This window comes from Halichoerus grypus, chromosome 5, assembly GCF_964656455.1.
Source record: "Halichoerus grypus chromosome 5, mHalGry1.hap1.1, whole genome shotgun sequence".
In the NCBI taxonomy this organism is placed as follows: Eukaryota; Metazoa; Chordata; class Mammalia; order Carnivora; family Phocidae; genus Halichoerus; species Halichoerus grypus.
The window spans coordinates 126,920,370-126,933,446 of NC_135716.1; positions in this window are offsets into that span (position 1 = coordinate 126,920,370).

Consider the following 13,077-nt stretch of genomic DNA (forward strand, 5'->3'; position numbering starts at 1 on the left):
AAAGTAGGCCGGATATTTTAGAAGAATTAACAAAAATGAACTTTAGATAAGAAATTCAAAGCATACTTTTGTTTTATAGTTTTAAAGTAACAGAATCTATTCACAGTCCAACTAAGAGAAAAACTTAGGGATCTAAGCTCAGGAAAATGTTTTTCAAGGATAGCACTCTGCTAGGAAGTGTCATATTCCTAACCTTCTGTTTTATTAAGTAAAACTAATATTGTAGAATATTAACACAAGCTAAAATGACCCCTAGTGTTAGGAAATAGATTCTTTAGGGTGAATCATAAGCACCAAATATTGTTATGAACACAGTAATGTTAGCACACACATTTTGTCACTGCCTGTAATATAATTAGTAACAATCGTGTTGCTTTAGTCAACACAAAAAGACACAAAGTGTGCAATAAAGGACATCTCTTTCCTTTTGCCCATAAAACAAAAAAGTATCTTATCCTCAGATTCACTCAAGCAGTTTTAGATTTTTGTCATTCAGAAAAGACGTTTTCTCTCGTTAGGAAATATATGTTTATAGCTATGAATTAGAGCAGATGTACTTACAAGGAGAAAAAAAAGGCAAGATTTTTAAATAAAAATTCTGGTAGCATCATCTAGGACAATGTGTGGAATAATTTCAAGGCAGGCTTCTTGAGTAGTAAAGTTACCTATATATGGGAAATCCTATCCTTTATGGGCTAAATGGAAAAGTACGCAAGTTGTTTAGCTGTGTAAATCATTAGACACATTATAAGGAGACTAAAATGTCTAAGCATTTAAAAGCACTTGTTTCATTAAACCTGCACAAATGAATTTTGTGGTAGCCACTTAACAGTTCATTTTTATATCTTGAAGAGCAAATTTTGGAGGGAAAATGTAACATTAAGGAATACAGTTCCCACAAGGCATCAAAGAAGTGCAACATGTACGTGGTAACGGTATCTCTTTCCTAAGAAAAACACAACCGAAAGAGGGTTGTGTTAAGATTCAATAATGAATAACTAAACTCTCCTATGATTTTTGTGTGTTTGTGGCAAAGAAATGAAACTACTAAATACCAGTCAGTGTGGTTTAGAGAAGCAAGCAGGGATTAGTACAAAAATCAACAAAACCCCTGTATTTATTGTAATAAATGCAAAATGAAACATTATATAAAACATAGGCATATGGTTAAGCGTTTTAGAAACTATTGATTGTAAATGATAGATACTTCTGTTAAAAATAGGTTTTATCTGCACTGTATTATTTATCAATGACAATTAGGAAAAAAAGTGAAAGTAAGAGCTAATAAAATACAGATTTACGATATAGATTAAGAAATAAAAATTGTTTAACCTAACATCCAAGCACAATGTAATTAATTTCAGAAAAAAATTAATACCACATACATATGCATATTAAAAATACACAAAACCATTTTCAAATATATGTTTTGAATTCGGTGCTGAGCTTAATTGGAAAGCTTTCTTGGAGGAAAAAAACAAGAAACTTCTTCCTGTGTGCTTATTGCTACCACAGTAATTATCTACAAAGAATATGCCATGATGATAAACTTCATTATTCAATAACATTAGTAAACATTAAAATATTTAAAGAATATTGTACTGCATTATGGTTTATTCTATTTAAATCTCACAATTATAGCAGCCTTTTCTTCTTGTATTTCCCTATGGGATGAATTGCTAGGATTTGATAATCTGCTGCTAATGCAAGCTGATATTACAGTCATATGACCTAATTAAACATCAGGATTCATATTTAAAATATATAATTACCAGAGTGTCATTTTTAAAAATGTAATTACTAGTTTCTACTTTAATAGCAAAAATTGATGTGCATGTCAACAGACTATGGGAAGTTTTCTGGAAAATGTTTTTCTTCTCTGATTGTAAAGAAACAATGAAAAATATCAGTGTTGAAACCCATCATTAATATTTTTTTCATGGAATAAATTCCCTTGTCTTTCAATTTTCAAGGGAAAATTTCGGCTTTCAGAAGTATATTACATGTCATTTCTTATTGTTACTTGGAATCCATTCATCTTTCTTTATAGGAACATATTTTCATTTTTGGTGTTTAAGAAATCCACGCACAACAACTAGCATGATAGGTAAGTGAAGAAACAAACTTCCATTATTTTAAAACAAAATAGACTCAGATTTGGGGCTTTGGAGAGGAATTTTTCATTTCTGAATTGCACAAAATCATTTATAATTACCTCTTAGTGATTTCAATATCACAAATCCCTTCTGATTAGCCCTCTTTAAAAAAGAGACGAACTCGCTTTAGAATTGTTTGGCCCTGTTGGAAGCCCTGTCTTAGAGAAGGACAGATTATGTAATTAAGTTGAATCGTGTATTTTCCATAGAAACAAGGCATGATACTGGAACTGATGCAAGCTATATGCTCATTTCTATATTTAGGCTGCTCAACGTCAACAGGGCAGCAGTCTGCTGACCGACCAACCAAGAGTTAAGGCATCATATGCAGCTTTTCAATTTTAAAAATATGGAAAGACCAAAAAAAAGAATGACTATAGAAATGGCTGATGAAATGTAACCCTTTTAAGGAACTATTCTTCGTTCCTTGGGTGAAAGAGTGTCCCCTCAAATTGTATTTTCCCACTTAGAGGACTGATTTGCTTTGAGCGCAGTATAGAGATGTCTGGCGAAATAGTTAAGTTTAGCATCCAAAAAAGAGATCCAGGCAAGAAAGCGAAAACTTAAGTTCACAGAGGAACACATGCCAAGTACCTCCAGAAGTTTGTAAGTGAAAATGCAAATGCAATATTTAAGAAAAATGCTCCTTTGTTTTTTCAAATACGAAGTGTAAACTAGAGATTACAAGGTTAAACCAGACGTTGCTGAGACTACATCTAACACAATAGCAGTAGGAAGGAAACAAATCACTGAAGATTTCTCAGCTTTTGATTATCTTTATCTTTGAATTAAGAACACTATTTCTTACTGGGCTTTACCTTCAGATTCTCTTATTTCTATTTTTTTTTTTTTTTACCACCAAACCACAGTTGTAGTCCTAAATACCCAGTTGTGCTGTGTTTTGAAACCCTCTGCACTACACTCTAAATTGAAAGTGTACTATTTACATTTTGCCTATGCAATCACTAAGAAAATTCAGTGTCACAAGAGCCCCTCAAAACAAAAGAGATCAAAAAAACTTGTAAACGGTTGTACAAGATCTAGAATATGTTGTCGAGAATAAGTCATCAGGAATCAATGAACCTCCATCTTACAATGATTCTTTTAAACCAATAGCAATTGATTATTTATAGACTTGGTGATTGTATATTTAAATTTTGTAACTGATTGCTGTCTAAGTGTTGAACTTACATTTAACATAAAGAATAGACAGGACCGCATGAGGAATAGTAACATTAAAAAGACTAAAGAAAAAAATTTGACATGGAAATCTATAATCCAAATAAATGCAATTATAATTACTCGCTCTTTCTCTAGGATAACTGTAGATTTAATACAAATATACAGAGAGACACAGCAATTTTCTTTGAGGCCTATATAGAGTCATCTATAAATATATAGATTCATCTTTTGAATTTGTACAAAATGATGTTGATTGTTAGCTCTTTACACATACATTTTACTTACATGTGTGTGAAAAATATTTAAAGTTATGGAGATGATCTTACAATTCTAACCACGTAGATTTTAGATTCAAGCCAACTAAAAATTTGAAGTAAAACTTGTTCCCAACATTTCTTTCATTTTAAGCCATAGACATCATTGTAATGGCATACTGGAACAGCAAAGGTGAAAACTTCTGAGAATATGGCTTTTTAATTAAAATACCAAATATCATTTGGCATTACATGATTTCATTTTTAGAAGAATAAGTGGAAGAGTCATTTTTTCTTATGTTACTTTTTCTTAAAACTAAAAACATCAAAATATTCTGGAATTGGTTTTGTAAAGAAAAGAAAACAAACCCAAGCCCACACTCACCATTTCAGTTTTTGAACGAGGCTCAAGCAGCTCTGCTAAGTCTACTGTGTGTAGTGTTCTGCCACCTGGTGGCTGCTTGTAAAAACTCTAGATAATGTGTTTGGGCGGTCTGTTTCTTTTTCTTTCTTTACCCTCCCCTTTATAGAACTGATGAATTAAACTTCAATTTGACAATATGCCTATTGCTGTGGGAAACACTGGCTAGTTCATGGGACTTACTAATTCTCTTTTGCTTCATTTCAAAGCATAAGTACACATTAGCCACAAGATTAACAGGAGGTAAGTTATTGGCAATTGTTTAGTGAAATGAAATCAGCCAGAATTTCTTGATTTCTGCACAGTGCTTTTTTTACGCAGGAATTAAAAATAGTTTATTTAAGTCTTACCATACCCTGGAAAATAGTCACGAAATAAGTTATGAAAAACTGAGGAACAAAGGAATTCATTAAATGAATATAATGCGACAGCATTTCTGTGTATTAATGTGAACATTCCCACGGCTACATTACAGGAAATGAACTTAGTAGACAGTTTGAGATGTCATTTCTGTCAATCTCATGGACGCTGTAAACTACAAGATCCAGCCTTTGAATAATGATCACTTACTGATTATTATACACTGATGAATCATTCCATAATTATATGTGTTTTTTTTTTTTAACTTGCTGTCATGAGCACACCTAGTGTTCAGGACGTAATTTCTAAATGTCAAGGAACTGGGGCTTTTCAGCTGATTCTATGATTCTGTGGCAGCACACGATGAACCTAGAACATCTTCTTGTGAAAAATAATAAGGAAATGCTTAAAACCTGATAGGAACATGTGGAAAGAGCACAGGAGCCAACTTGAAGTGACTCCCACTGTTCACATCTGGGACAATAAAGAATGATAGCAACAGATTGTAATCCATTGAATAAAATAAGAATATTTGAACCCATCTCTCTCTCTCTCTCTCTCTCTCTGTGTGTGTCACACACACAGACACACACACACACACACAGTGAGGAGGAGTTTCTCTTGAAGTAGAATGCCAACTAGTAAATGTAGAAGGAATAAAGGAATGGTGAATTACCCTTTTGCAATCATCATGGTAATAACTGATTCAAACAAGAGTTATGCTAAAACTACAGGTGAAAGTTTGATGAAGAACAGGTCGTTTACATACTCTTAAAGTATAGCGTCCTACAAATTTCTTATTAAATATAAAAGGGAAAAAATATTACCTTAAGAATGGAGAAATCTGGCAGACACCACATTAACCAAATGATCAAAGTTAACGTCACCAATAAGAGAACCTGAAGTCACATGCCTCCTAAAATTATACATTGACAAGAACTCCTCATTATGTAGTTTTCTTGCCAAAAATGCATAACCTGAATCTAATTGTGAATAAATATGAGAAAAATATAAACTGATAGCTATTTTTAAAACACTCTTCATGTATTTCTCAAACATGTCAGTGTTATGAAAGACAAAGACTTGCTAACTGATTGTTAATGATTAAAAGAGTCTAAAGAAATACAGAAACTAAATGCAATTTAAGTTCCTAAATTGGATTCTGGGTCAGAAAAACAAATTACTAAAAAGCATATCATTGAGACAATTGATGAAATTTGAATAAGAGTTGTAGATTATATAATTAGGTTGTATAAATTTCAGATTTCCTGATTTTTATATTTTTGTTGAGATTATATAAGACTGTCCTTGTTCTAAGGAAATATACATTGAAGTATTTAAGGATAATGAAGCATGGTATCTTCGATTTACCCTCGAATGGTTCAGAAAAAATGTTTATATTTATGGGTATGTATGTATATACCCATATGCATAAAAAGAGAGAGAGCCAAAGGGAGATGGAGTAATCAATCTGGGTAAAGTATATTCAGAAGTTCTTTATACTAGCATAACTTTTCTGTATATTTGAAATTATGTCACAGTAAAAAGTTTTCAAAAGGCTTTCTATAAACACAGACAGGACCTATGACCTTTAGTCACAAGATGTATCTTGGAATCTTGGAATGCTGGATCTGGAAATTTGGGTATCTCGTCAGATATAAGGCACGATATTATGCACACAGTGTCCTCTAAGCTTATTTTTTTCACCCCAGCCCCTTGATTTTATCAATCATATAAAGATTTTTCCAAGAAATGTATAGTAATTGGATTTGATAAGGAATTTGTCATTTGTCTGTAAAGTAATAGATAATGCTCTGAACTAAACACATACAGTGTGTTTATAAATTGAAATAGTTTAGAGAGTTCTTGTTAGAGGGATACCTGAGTGGCTCAGTCGGTTTAGCATCTGCCTACTGTTCAGGTCGTGATCCCAGGGTCCTGGGATCCAGCCCAGCATTGGGCTCCCTGCTCCTCTCCGAGTCTGCTTGTCCCTCTCCCTCTGCCCCAGCTTGTGTGCTCTCCCTCTCTCTTGCTCACTCACTCTCAAATAAATAAATAAAATCTTTTAAAAAAAAGGCGCCTGGGTGGCTCAGTTGGTTAAGCGACTGCCTTCGGCTCAGGTCATGATCCTGGAGTCCCAGAATCGAGTCCTGCATCGGGCTCCCTGCTCAGCAGGGAGTCTGCTTCTCCCTCTGACCCTCCCCTCTCTCATGCTCTATCTCATTCTCTCTCTCAAATAAATAAATAAATAAAATCTTTAAAAAAAAAAAAAAGGAAAGTGCTTGTTAGAAACCAGTAATGGGCAAGGCATCGGAGATACAAAAATGATAGAAATATACCTTTCTCCCTCAAGTTGTCAAAGTTTAATAGGATGATGTTGGTGGATGTATATGTGCACAATTAACAAGTATCAAGCTACTCCTTAATATGTTTGATTCTAGAGATGTAAACAAAGTGCTATGGAAGTATAACGATCGGAAAGTGCTATGGGAAAACAGAAATGGAAGAAGTTAATTCTGAAATGGGCTATCAGGAAAGCTTCTGAGAAGAGGCAACATTTGAACTGGGCTTGGATTGATGAGTAGAATCTAAAGAGCACAGAAGATCCTAGGCAACTGTGTGATGGTGTCCACAGTACGGTCCTTAATAATGTTATGAGATGGGAAGCTCTGCCGGGGAAGGGGCATTGTCTTGTCTCTATGTGACTGACACATAGTTAGGCACTCCTTACATATTTGTTAAGTAACTATTGTGCAATTGTTGTATACACGTATGAATGGTAAGTAAACAATATGATCATTGAGAAAGATTTCACTTTCCTCTTGAAAGACATATTTGAGAGAAAGAGTTTCTTTCTTTCTTAATCTAATTATCATTGGTATAGCTAAAGAAAATAGGTCATTTCTATGATATACAGACATATGAAAACTTTGTGTTAATAAATTTGACAGAAATATCTGGAAAAGGGTATATGGAAAGGGAAATAAACTTCTGGAACCTTTAAATAATCTGCCATTGACTTGGAAAGGAATCAAACAGAACTTCTAGAAATAAAATACAGTCTTTGAAATGTAAAACTCAACAGGCTAGCTAGACAGAGTTGAAATGAGAATGAGTTTGCTGGCAGATAATCTGAGTAAATGACACAGAATAAAGTGCACAAACATAAAGAGATGGAGGGGAGGGGTGGATGGAAAGATATGGAGAATAGATAAAGTAGGCCCAGTATATGACTAATAGTTTCAGAAGGAGAGACTAGAGATGAGGAGAGGAGTAAACTATGGACTTTAGGTAATAATACGGCATCAATATTGGCAAATCACTTGTAGCAAAAGCACAACACTGATGTAAGATGTTACAAATGGGAAACTGAGGTGGGGGGCAGAGAGGAAGAGAAGCGTATGACAACTCTCTGTACTTTCTTGTTTTTTATTTTTTAACGATTTATATTTATTTGAGAGAGAGGGTACGCAAGGATGAGGGAGGGAAGGGGCAGAGGGAGAGAATATCTAAGCAGAATCCAGATCCACAATGAGCTCAGAGCCCGACCAGGGGCTCGATCTCATGACCCTGAGATCATCACCTGAGCGAAACCAAGAGTCAGTCCCTTAACCAACTGAGCCACCCAGGCACCCCTGTACTTTCTTCTTGATTTTTCTGTAAACCTAAAACTACTCCAAACAAATAAAATGTATTAAAATAAGTTAATTAAAAATAATAATTAAAATAAGTAAATAAGTACACGTGCAATGAGTTAAAATTAAAGTTTAAACCAAACCATTTTAAAGGCAAAAAGAAAAAGGGCTGAGAGATAAATTCTCAGCAAGAACCAAATACATAAAAATCCAGTACATTAAGTGGTTGAGTTTAAGAACATAAGCATTTATGGGTATTATAATTCTTTTGCACTAAGAGAAACCTGCATGTTGAGAGGAGCATAGTAGAGTAGGGAAAAGAGAGAGGCTTGAGGGTCAGAGCCCATTTTTAAAGGCCAAAAATCCTAACCAAACAGATATCCCTTATTACACACCCTATAAGGCCATGTTAGATTTATGCCCTCTCCCCAAACCAGATTCAAGCGGTTCGGGGGCCACCCACAGAAGGATGACACCAACCAGTTCTCAAGGTTCTTCAACACCTCACCCATGAGCTTCGACAGCTCCTGCCAAAATGGGGAAAGCCTTTGTTTTCCGAACATGGTGCTCCTGGCCACCTTTGCCTTTGAAGTCAGATGGCTCTGGAAAAGGCTCCATTTCACTTGATCTGAGTTTAGCCACTGAGCCTTTTGCCTTGCCTTTCAAAACATCAGTGATGAGTATTCAGTCCTGGTATGCTCCCAAATGGCTACCCATGGTCCCACCACCTCAGGGGTGTTGTGTGAAAGCCAGCACCGCGACCAGGTCCAACCCACAATGTGTAGCACTCTGCCCCTTTCCTAATGGGGGGAGGCGGGCTAAACACCCTGACACTCATTCCCCTCTTCAACTCCAGAAACACCAAAACTCCAATCTAGGGCCAGCCTCATGGGTGTCCAACCTGTGCAACTGCATGGGGCCCCATGCTTGGAAGTATCCGGCACTTGACTTTATGCTCTGTTGTTGCTATTTTGTCATTGAACTTTTCAACAAGGTCTCCTCTCCCCATCTTCATTTTTGCACTGTCCTCTGCAAATTATGTAGCCAGTCCTGCTCTGATCTCTTGTTTATTGTGTAATGTCATAACTAACATCATTATGTAGGTTAATTCTCCCTGAAGTTCTACCCAGGGGTGACCAATGCTGGTGCCCACAGGTACAAGACTGAAGTGGGAAAGATTGCAGCCGGTGGTGAGTCAGGGAGCCAGCAGGGGGCGCTGCAACTGCGGTGAGCGGAACGCCTTGGGGCAGCCAGCCCTTACCTCCGCTAAAGAGTGGTCACTGGCCCAGTAGAGTCAGATTTTCCAATTTTTAAAGAAAAACTAGAGATGTACTTCAAAAACCTCATCATGTTTTAAAATATTGGCTCAATGAGGAAAAAATATATTCTGTGTAGGCCAAAACACATCTGTTTGGCCATACTTGCAACCACTAGTTTATGACCTCTGGCCTCAAATATTAAAAACAAAAGCACGTTTTTAAATTTCCCTTCCTATTTCTCAGTAAACTTAACAATCTTTTTTTTTTCTCTCTCTTTTAGAACAAAAAGTTATTTTAACTTGTAGACTATAGGGAGAAATGAATCCAGGTGTTAGGAATAAATGGCGTGCCTCCATCCTGGGGAAGAGAAAGAATTCCCTTCGTTTTGGTTGGATCAACAACAACGAAGACAAACCACAAGGTAATTCTCAAATAGGTTGCATATTAAATTATTACTAATTGCCCTGCTGTAGTTACTAATATTCTTGATCGGGCACGTGAATTGAATATAAAATAATATACCACGCTAAGGAGTGAGTGGGATTCAATGTCCTTTCGGGCTTATGGACAGCACCTGGACTCTCTGCTCTACTAATCTAAGAGGTCCAGGATAGTTCTGTTACCTTCGATAAAGGGATTAGGAGGCATCCCCTCTCTTTCTGATTCTATGCATATACTCAAGTTTATAAAATTTGGGGATACATATGTCCCAGTGGGCTCAGTTTAAATGAGTGAAGGATTATGAAAACCAATGGATTATGAGTTCTTTAGAGATATTTTTAAGCAACAGGATGCAGAATCATTCCACCACAGGATACCTCTCCCTGTTTCTCCCCCTCCTCTGCCCCACCCACCTTTTCCTATAGTTCTTATTTTAGGGCTTGTTTTTTAATTGTTTCTCTTCTCTTTTCATCTACCTGCTGGCAGGTATTTCCACATTTTATTCATTAAATTAGAAGAAATATTCCAGACATTCTGAGACCATAAGACTTCTTTCCTGCCCAAATTCCCTTTTGGCAGGACTGCTGTATATGTTAGTAGATAATGTGCACTGCACACTTTTTAAGGGGTGCCATTCATACTGTCATCTGTGGGGAAGGTCCCCTCCTGGAGTTGAACAGAGTTCAAAGGGCACAGCTGTACATATTGTCATTCCTCCTGGCTTTAGATCTAAGGACAAAGACAGTGACTTAATTAATATATTAGAACCTCCTCCTTACCTTCCCATAATGTATATACACAAAATCTGTGACATAGGTATATTGCAACATCTGATCATGTTACTTTTTTTAATTAAAAAAAATGTTTAATTTTTCTCCAATGCCTTCAGGATTAAGTCTGTTACCAGTGGATTCCAAAAGCATTGCACCGATTTTATCATGATCACTTGGATGAGTTTAAAAAAATAGAGTCCTAGACTCCAGATTGAAGATTCTGGCTGGAAAGGTCTCGAGGAAAGTCTGGGAGCAAGTGTTCTAAAAAGCAGCCCTCCAAAACACTGCTAGCCTGGGAATTTCTGATGCATAATCATGTCTAGGCAACACTGGTCTGTGTCCATGGTGGACTGCAAGGCCCTTCACAATTGGGCTTCAACCAACTTGACTCGTTTCATACCATATATTGCATTTCAGCTTTTCTGGAATATTCACCATCACTGAATATACCATGCTCTTTGGTGCCTCAATTACATTACACATTCTTTCTGTCTGCAAGAGTATTTCTTGGATTTTTTTTCAGTCAAGTGAACTTTTGGGATTCTCTTGAATTGGATTTCTAGTACTCCCTCACCTAGAATCAATTGTTCCTGTCTCTAGGTTCTTAAAACAGTATGTATTCTAGAAGTCATCCTTGGGGTGCCTGGATGGCTCAGTTGGTTAAGCGTCCGACTCTTGGTTTTGGCTCAGGTCACAGTATCAGGGTGGTGAGATCCAGCCCTGCCCTGCATCAGGCTCTGCGCTGAGCACAGAGTCTGCTTAAGATTTTTTCCCTCTCCCTCCACCTCTGCTTTTCTCCTGCTCACTCCCTCTCTCTCAAATAAATAAAATAATTTTTTTTAAAAAGAAGTGATCTTCAAAAATTGTTGGTCAGATACTCACCCAAATTAGTTTTAACACTATGTACTTAACATCGTAAGTTTATTTGCCTCATGTTTATATCATAAGTTTTAATCACTACCAATCATATAATTTCTAACATAGTAAAACATCAACTCTTTATATTAAATGTATGTCATCACTTTAAAAAAATAGATCTAAAGTAATCTCAATACCTGTCTTAGGTTAGGTTCTTGCAGAAGACACCATTCTAGTGCAAGGGATTTATTAAGCAGGTGCTCCCAGGAGAAATGGGTAAGGAAATGGGAAAAACATGAGAGGAGTCAGGTGAAGTCCCAGCTTCAGTCTGACACTGCTGGGAGCTTAAATGGCAATTGCATGTCCAAGTTTATCCCATGTCTGTGCAGCAGAGTTGCCTTTTGAAGCTCTGCACTTGTCCTTATTGGCTGCGAGACAGTGGGTGTGCATGTGGCAGCAGGGTGGGAGGTGGACAGGAAACAGACTTCCAGGCTTGTTCTTTCTCTTAGAGTGGAGAGGCTCCAGAAGCCTAAAGCAGGAGCAACAAAGCATAGGAGCTGGGAGATGAGGCACAGCACTAAATAAAGGGAACTGTGGCTTTTGGGATAGGTTCCAAAGGTGTCAACAATATCCCACAAGGTGATGTTACCAATAATTTAAAAAATACATTAGACTTCGGATTCTGGAAGATGGAGTAGATATGCTTTTTCCCATTCCTTCCACTAAGTACCAGTAAAAACTCTGGACATTATATATAAAGTAAACATAAGAAGACTGAAAGTGAAGAGGGGAAGGTGGACCGGCTAGGCATCTCAGGACCTAAAGAACAACAACAGTGGTAGGTTCTCTGGGGTTTCTTCTGACCTCACATATCCCGGACGGGGAACTGGAAAAGCCAGGATGCAGAAATGCCAGTGGGCTCAGACCAAAAAAACGTCCCAGTAAAAGTCTGCTCTCTCTAGCCAAGGAAGCAGGAAACCGTGTTACAAGAGATCTTAGAAAGGAACAGCTGTACTCGAGAAGCCCCGCAGTTAGCTGGAGCTTAGCAGACAGGCAGGTTGGGGCAGGAGTTGGGAGTTACTGTCTCAGAGGTCAGAGCTGCTGAAATGGGTGAGATGGCTGGGCTGAAGAGAGAAATGCAAGAAAACCAAAGACAGAAATATGGGAATGCCTACACGTTATTGCTCTTTGGTTTACAATTAGAGAACAATTTGGTAGCTTTAAAAAAAAAAAATACACATGCTTACTGTCCCTCCCTGGAAAGTCTCAGATCCTTTCTGTATTTTTCCAAAGTTCTAAAGATGATTCCAAGGTGCAATGAATGTTGAAAACTGTTAAAAGGTTTGAGAGCAAAAGATTTGAGGATTCGCCATAATCGGGGCAATTTAGAAGAAAGCAGGGGCGCCTGGGTGGCTCAGATGGTTAAGCGTCTGCCTTTGGCTCTGGTCATGATCCCGGGGTCCTGGGATCGAGCCCCGCATCGAGCTCCCTGCTCCGCGGGAAGCCTGCTTCTCCCTCTCGCACTCCCCCTGCTTGTGTTCCCTCTCTCGCTGTGTCTCTCTCTGTCAAATAAATAAATAAAAAATCTTTAAAAAAAAAAAATTTAGAAGAAAGCATTCAGGATGCCCATGGGCGCAAGGTGATTAACAGCACCAAATGCTGCAGGTGGCAAGGGGATTGAGGACTCAAAGGAGCTTCTTTCTGGAACAATGGAGAAGACCGTGTTGGAAGACTTCCT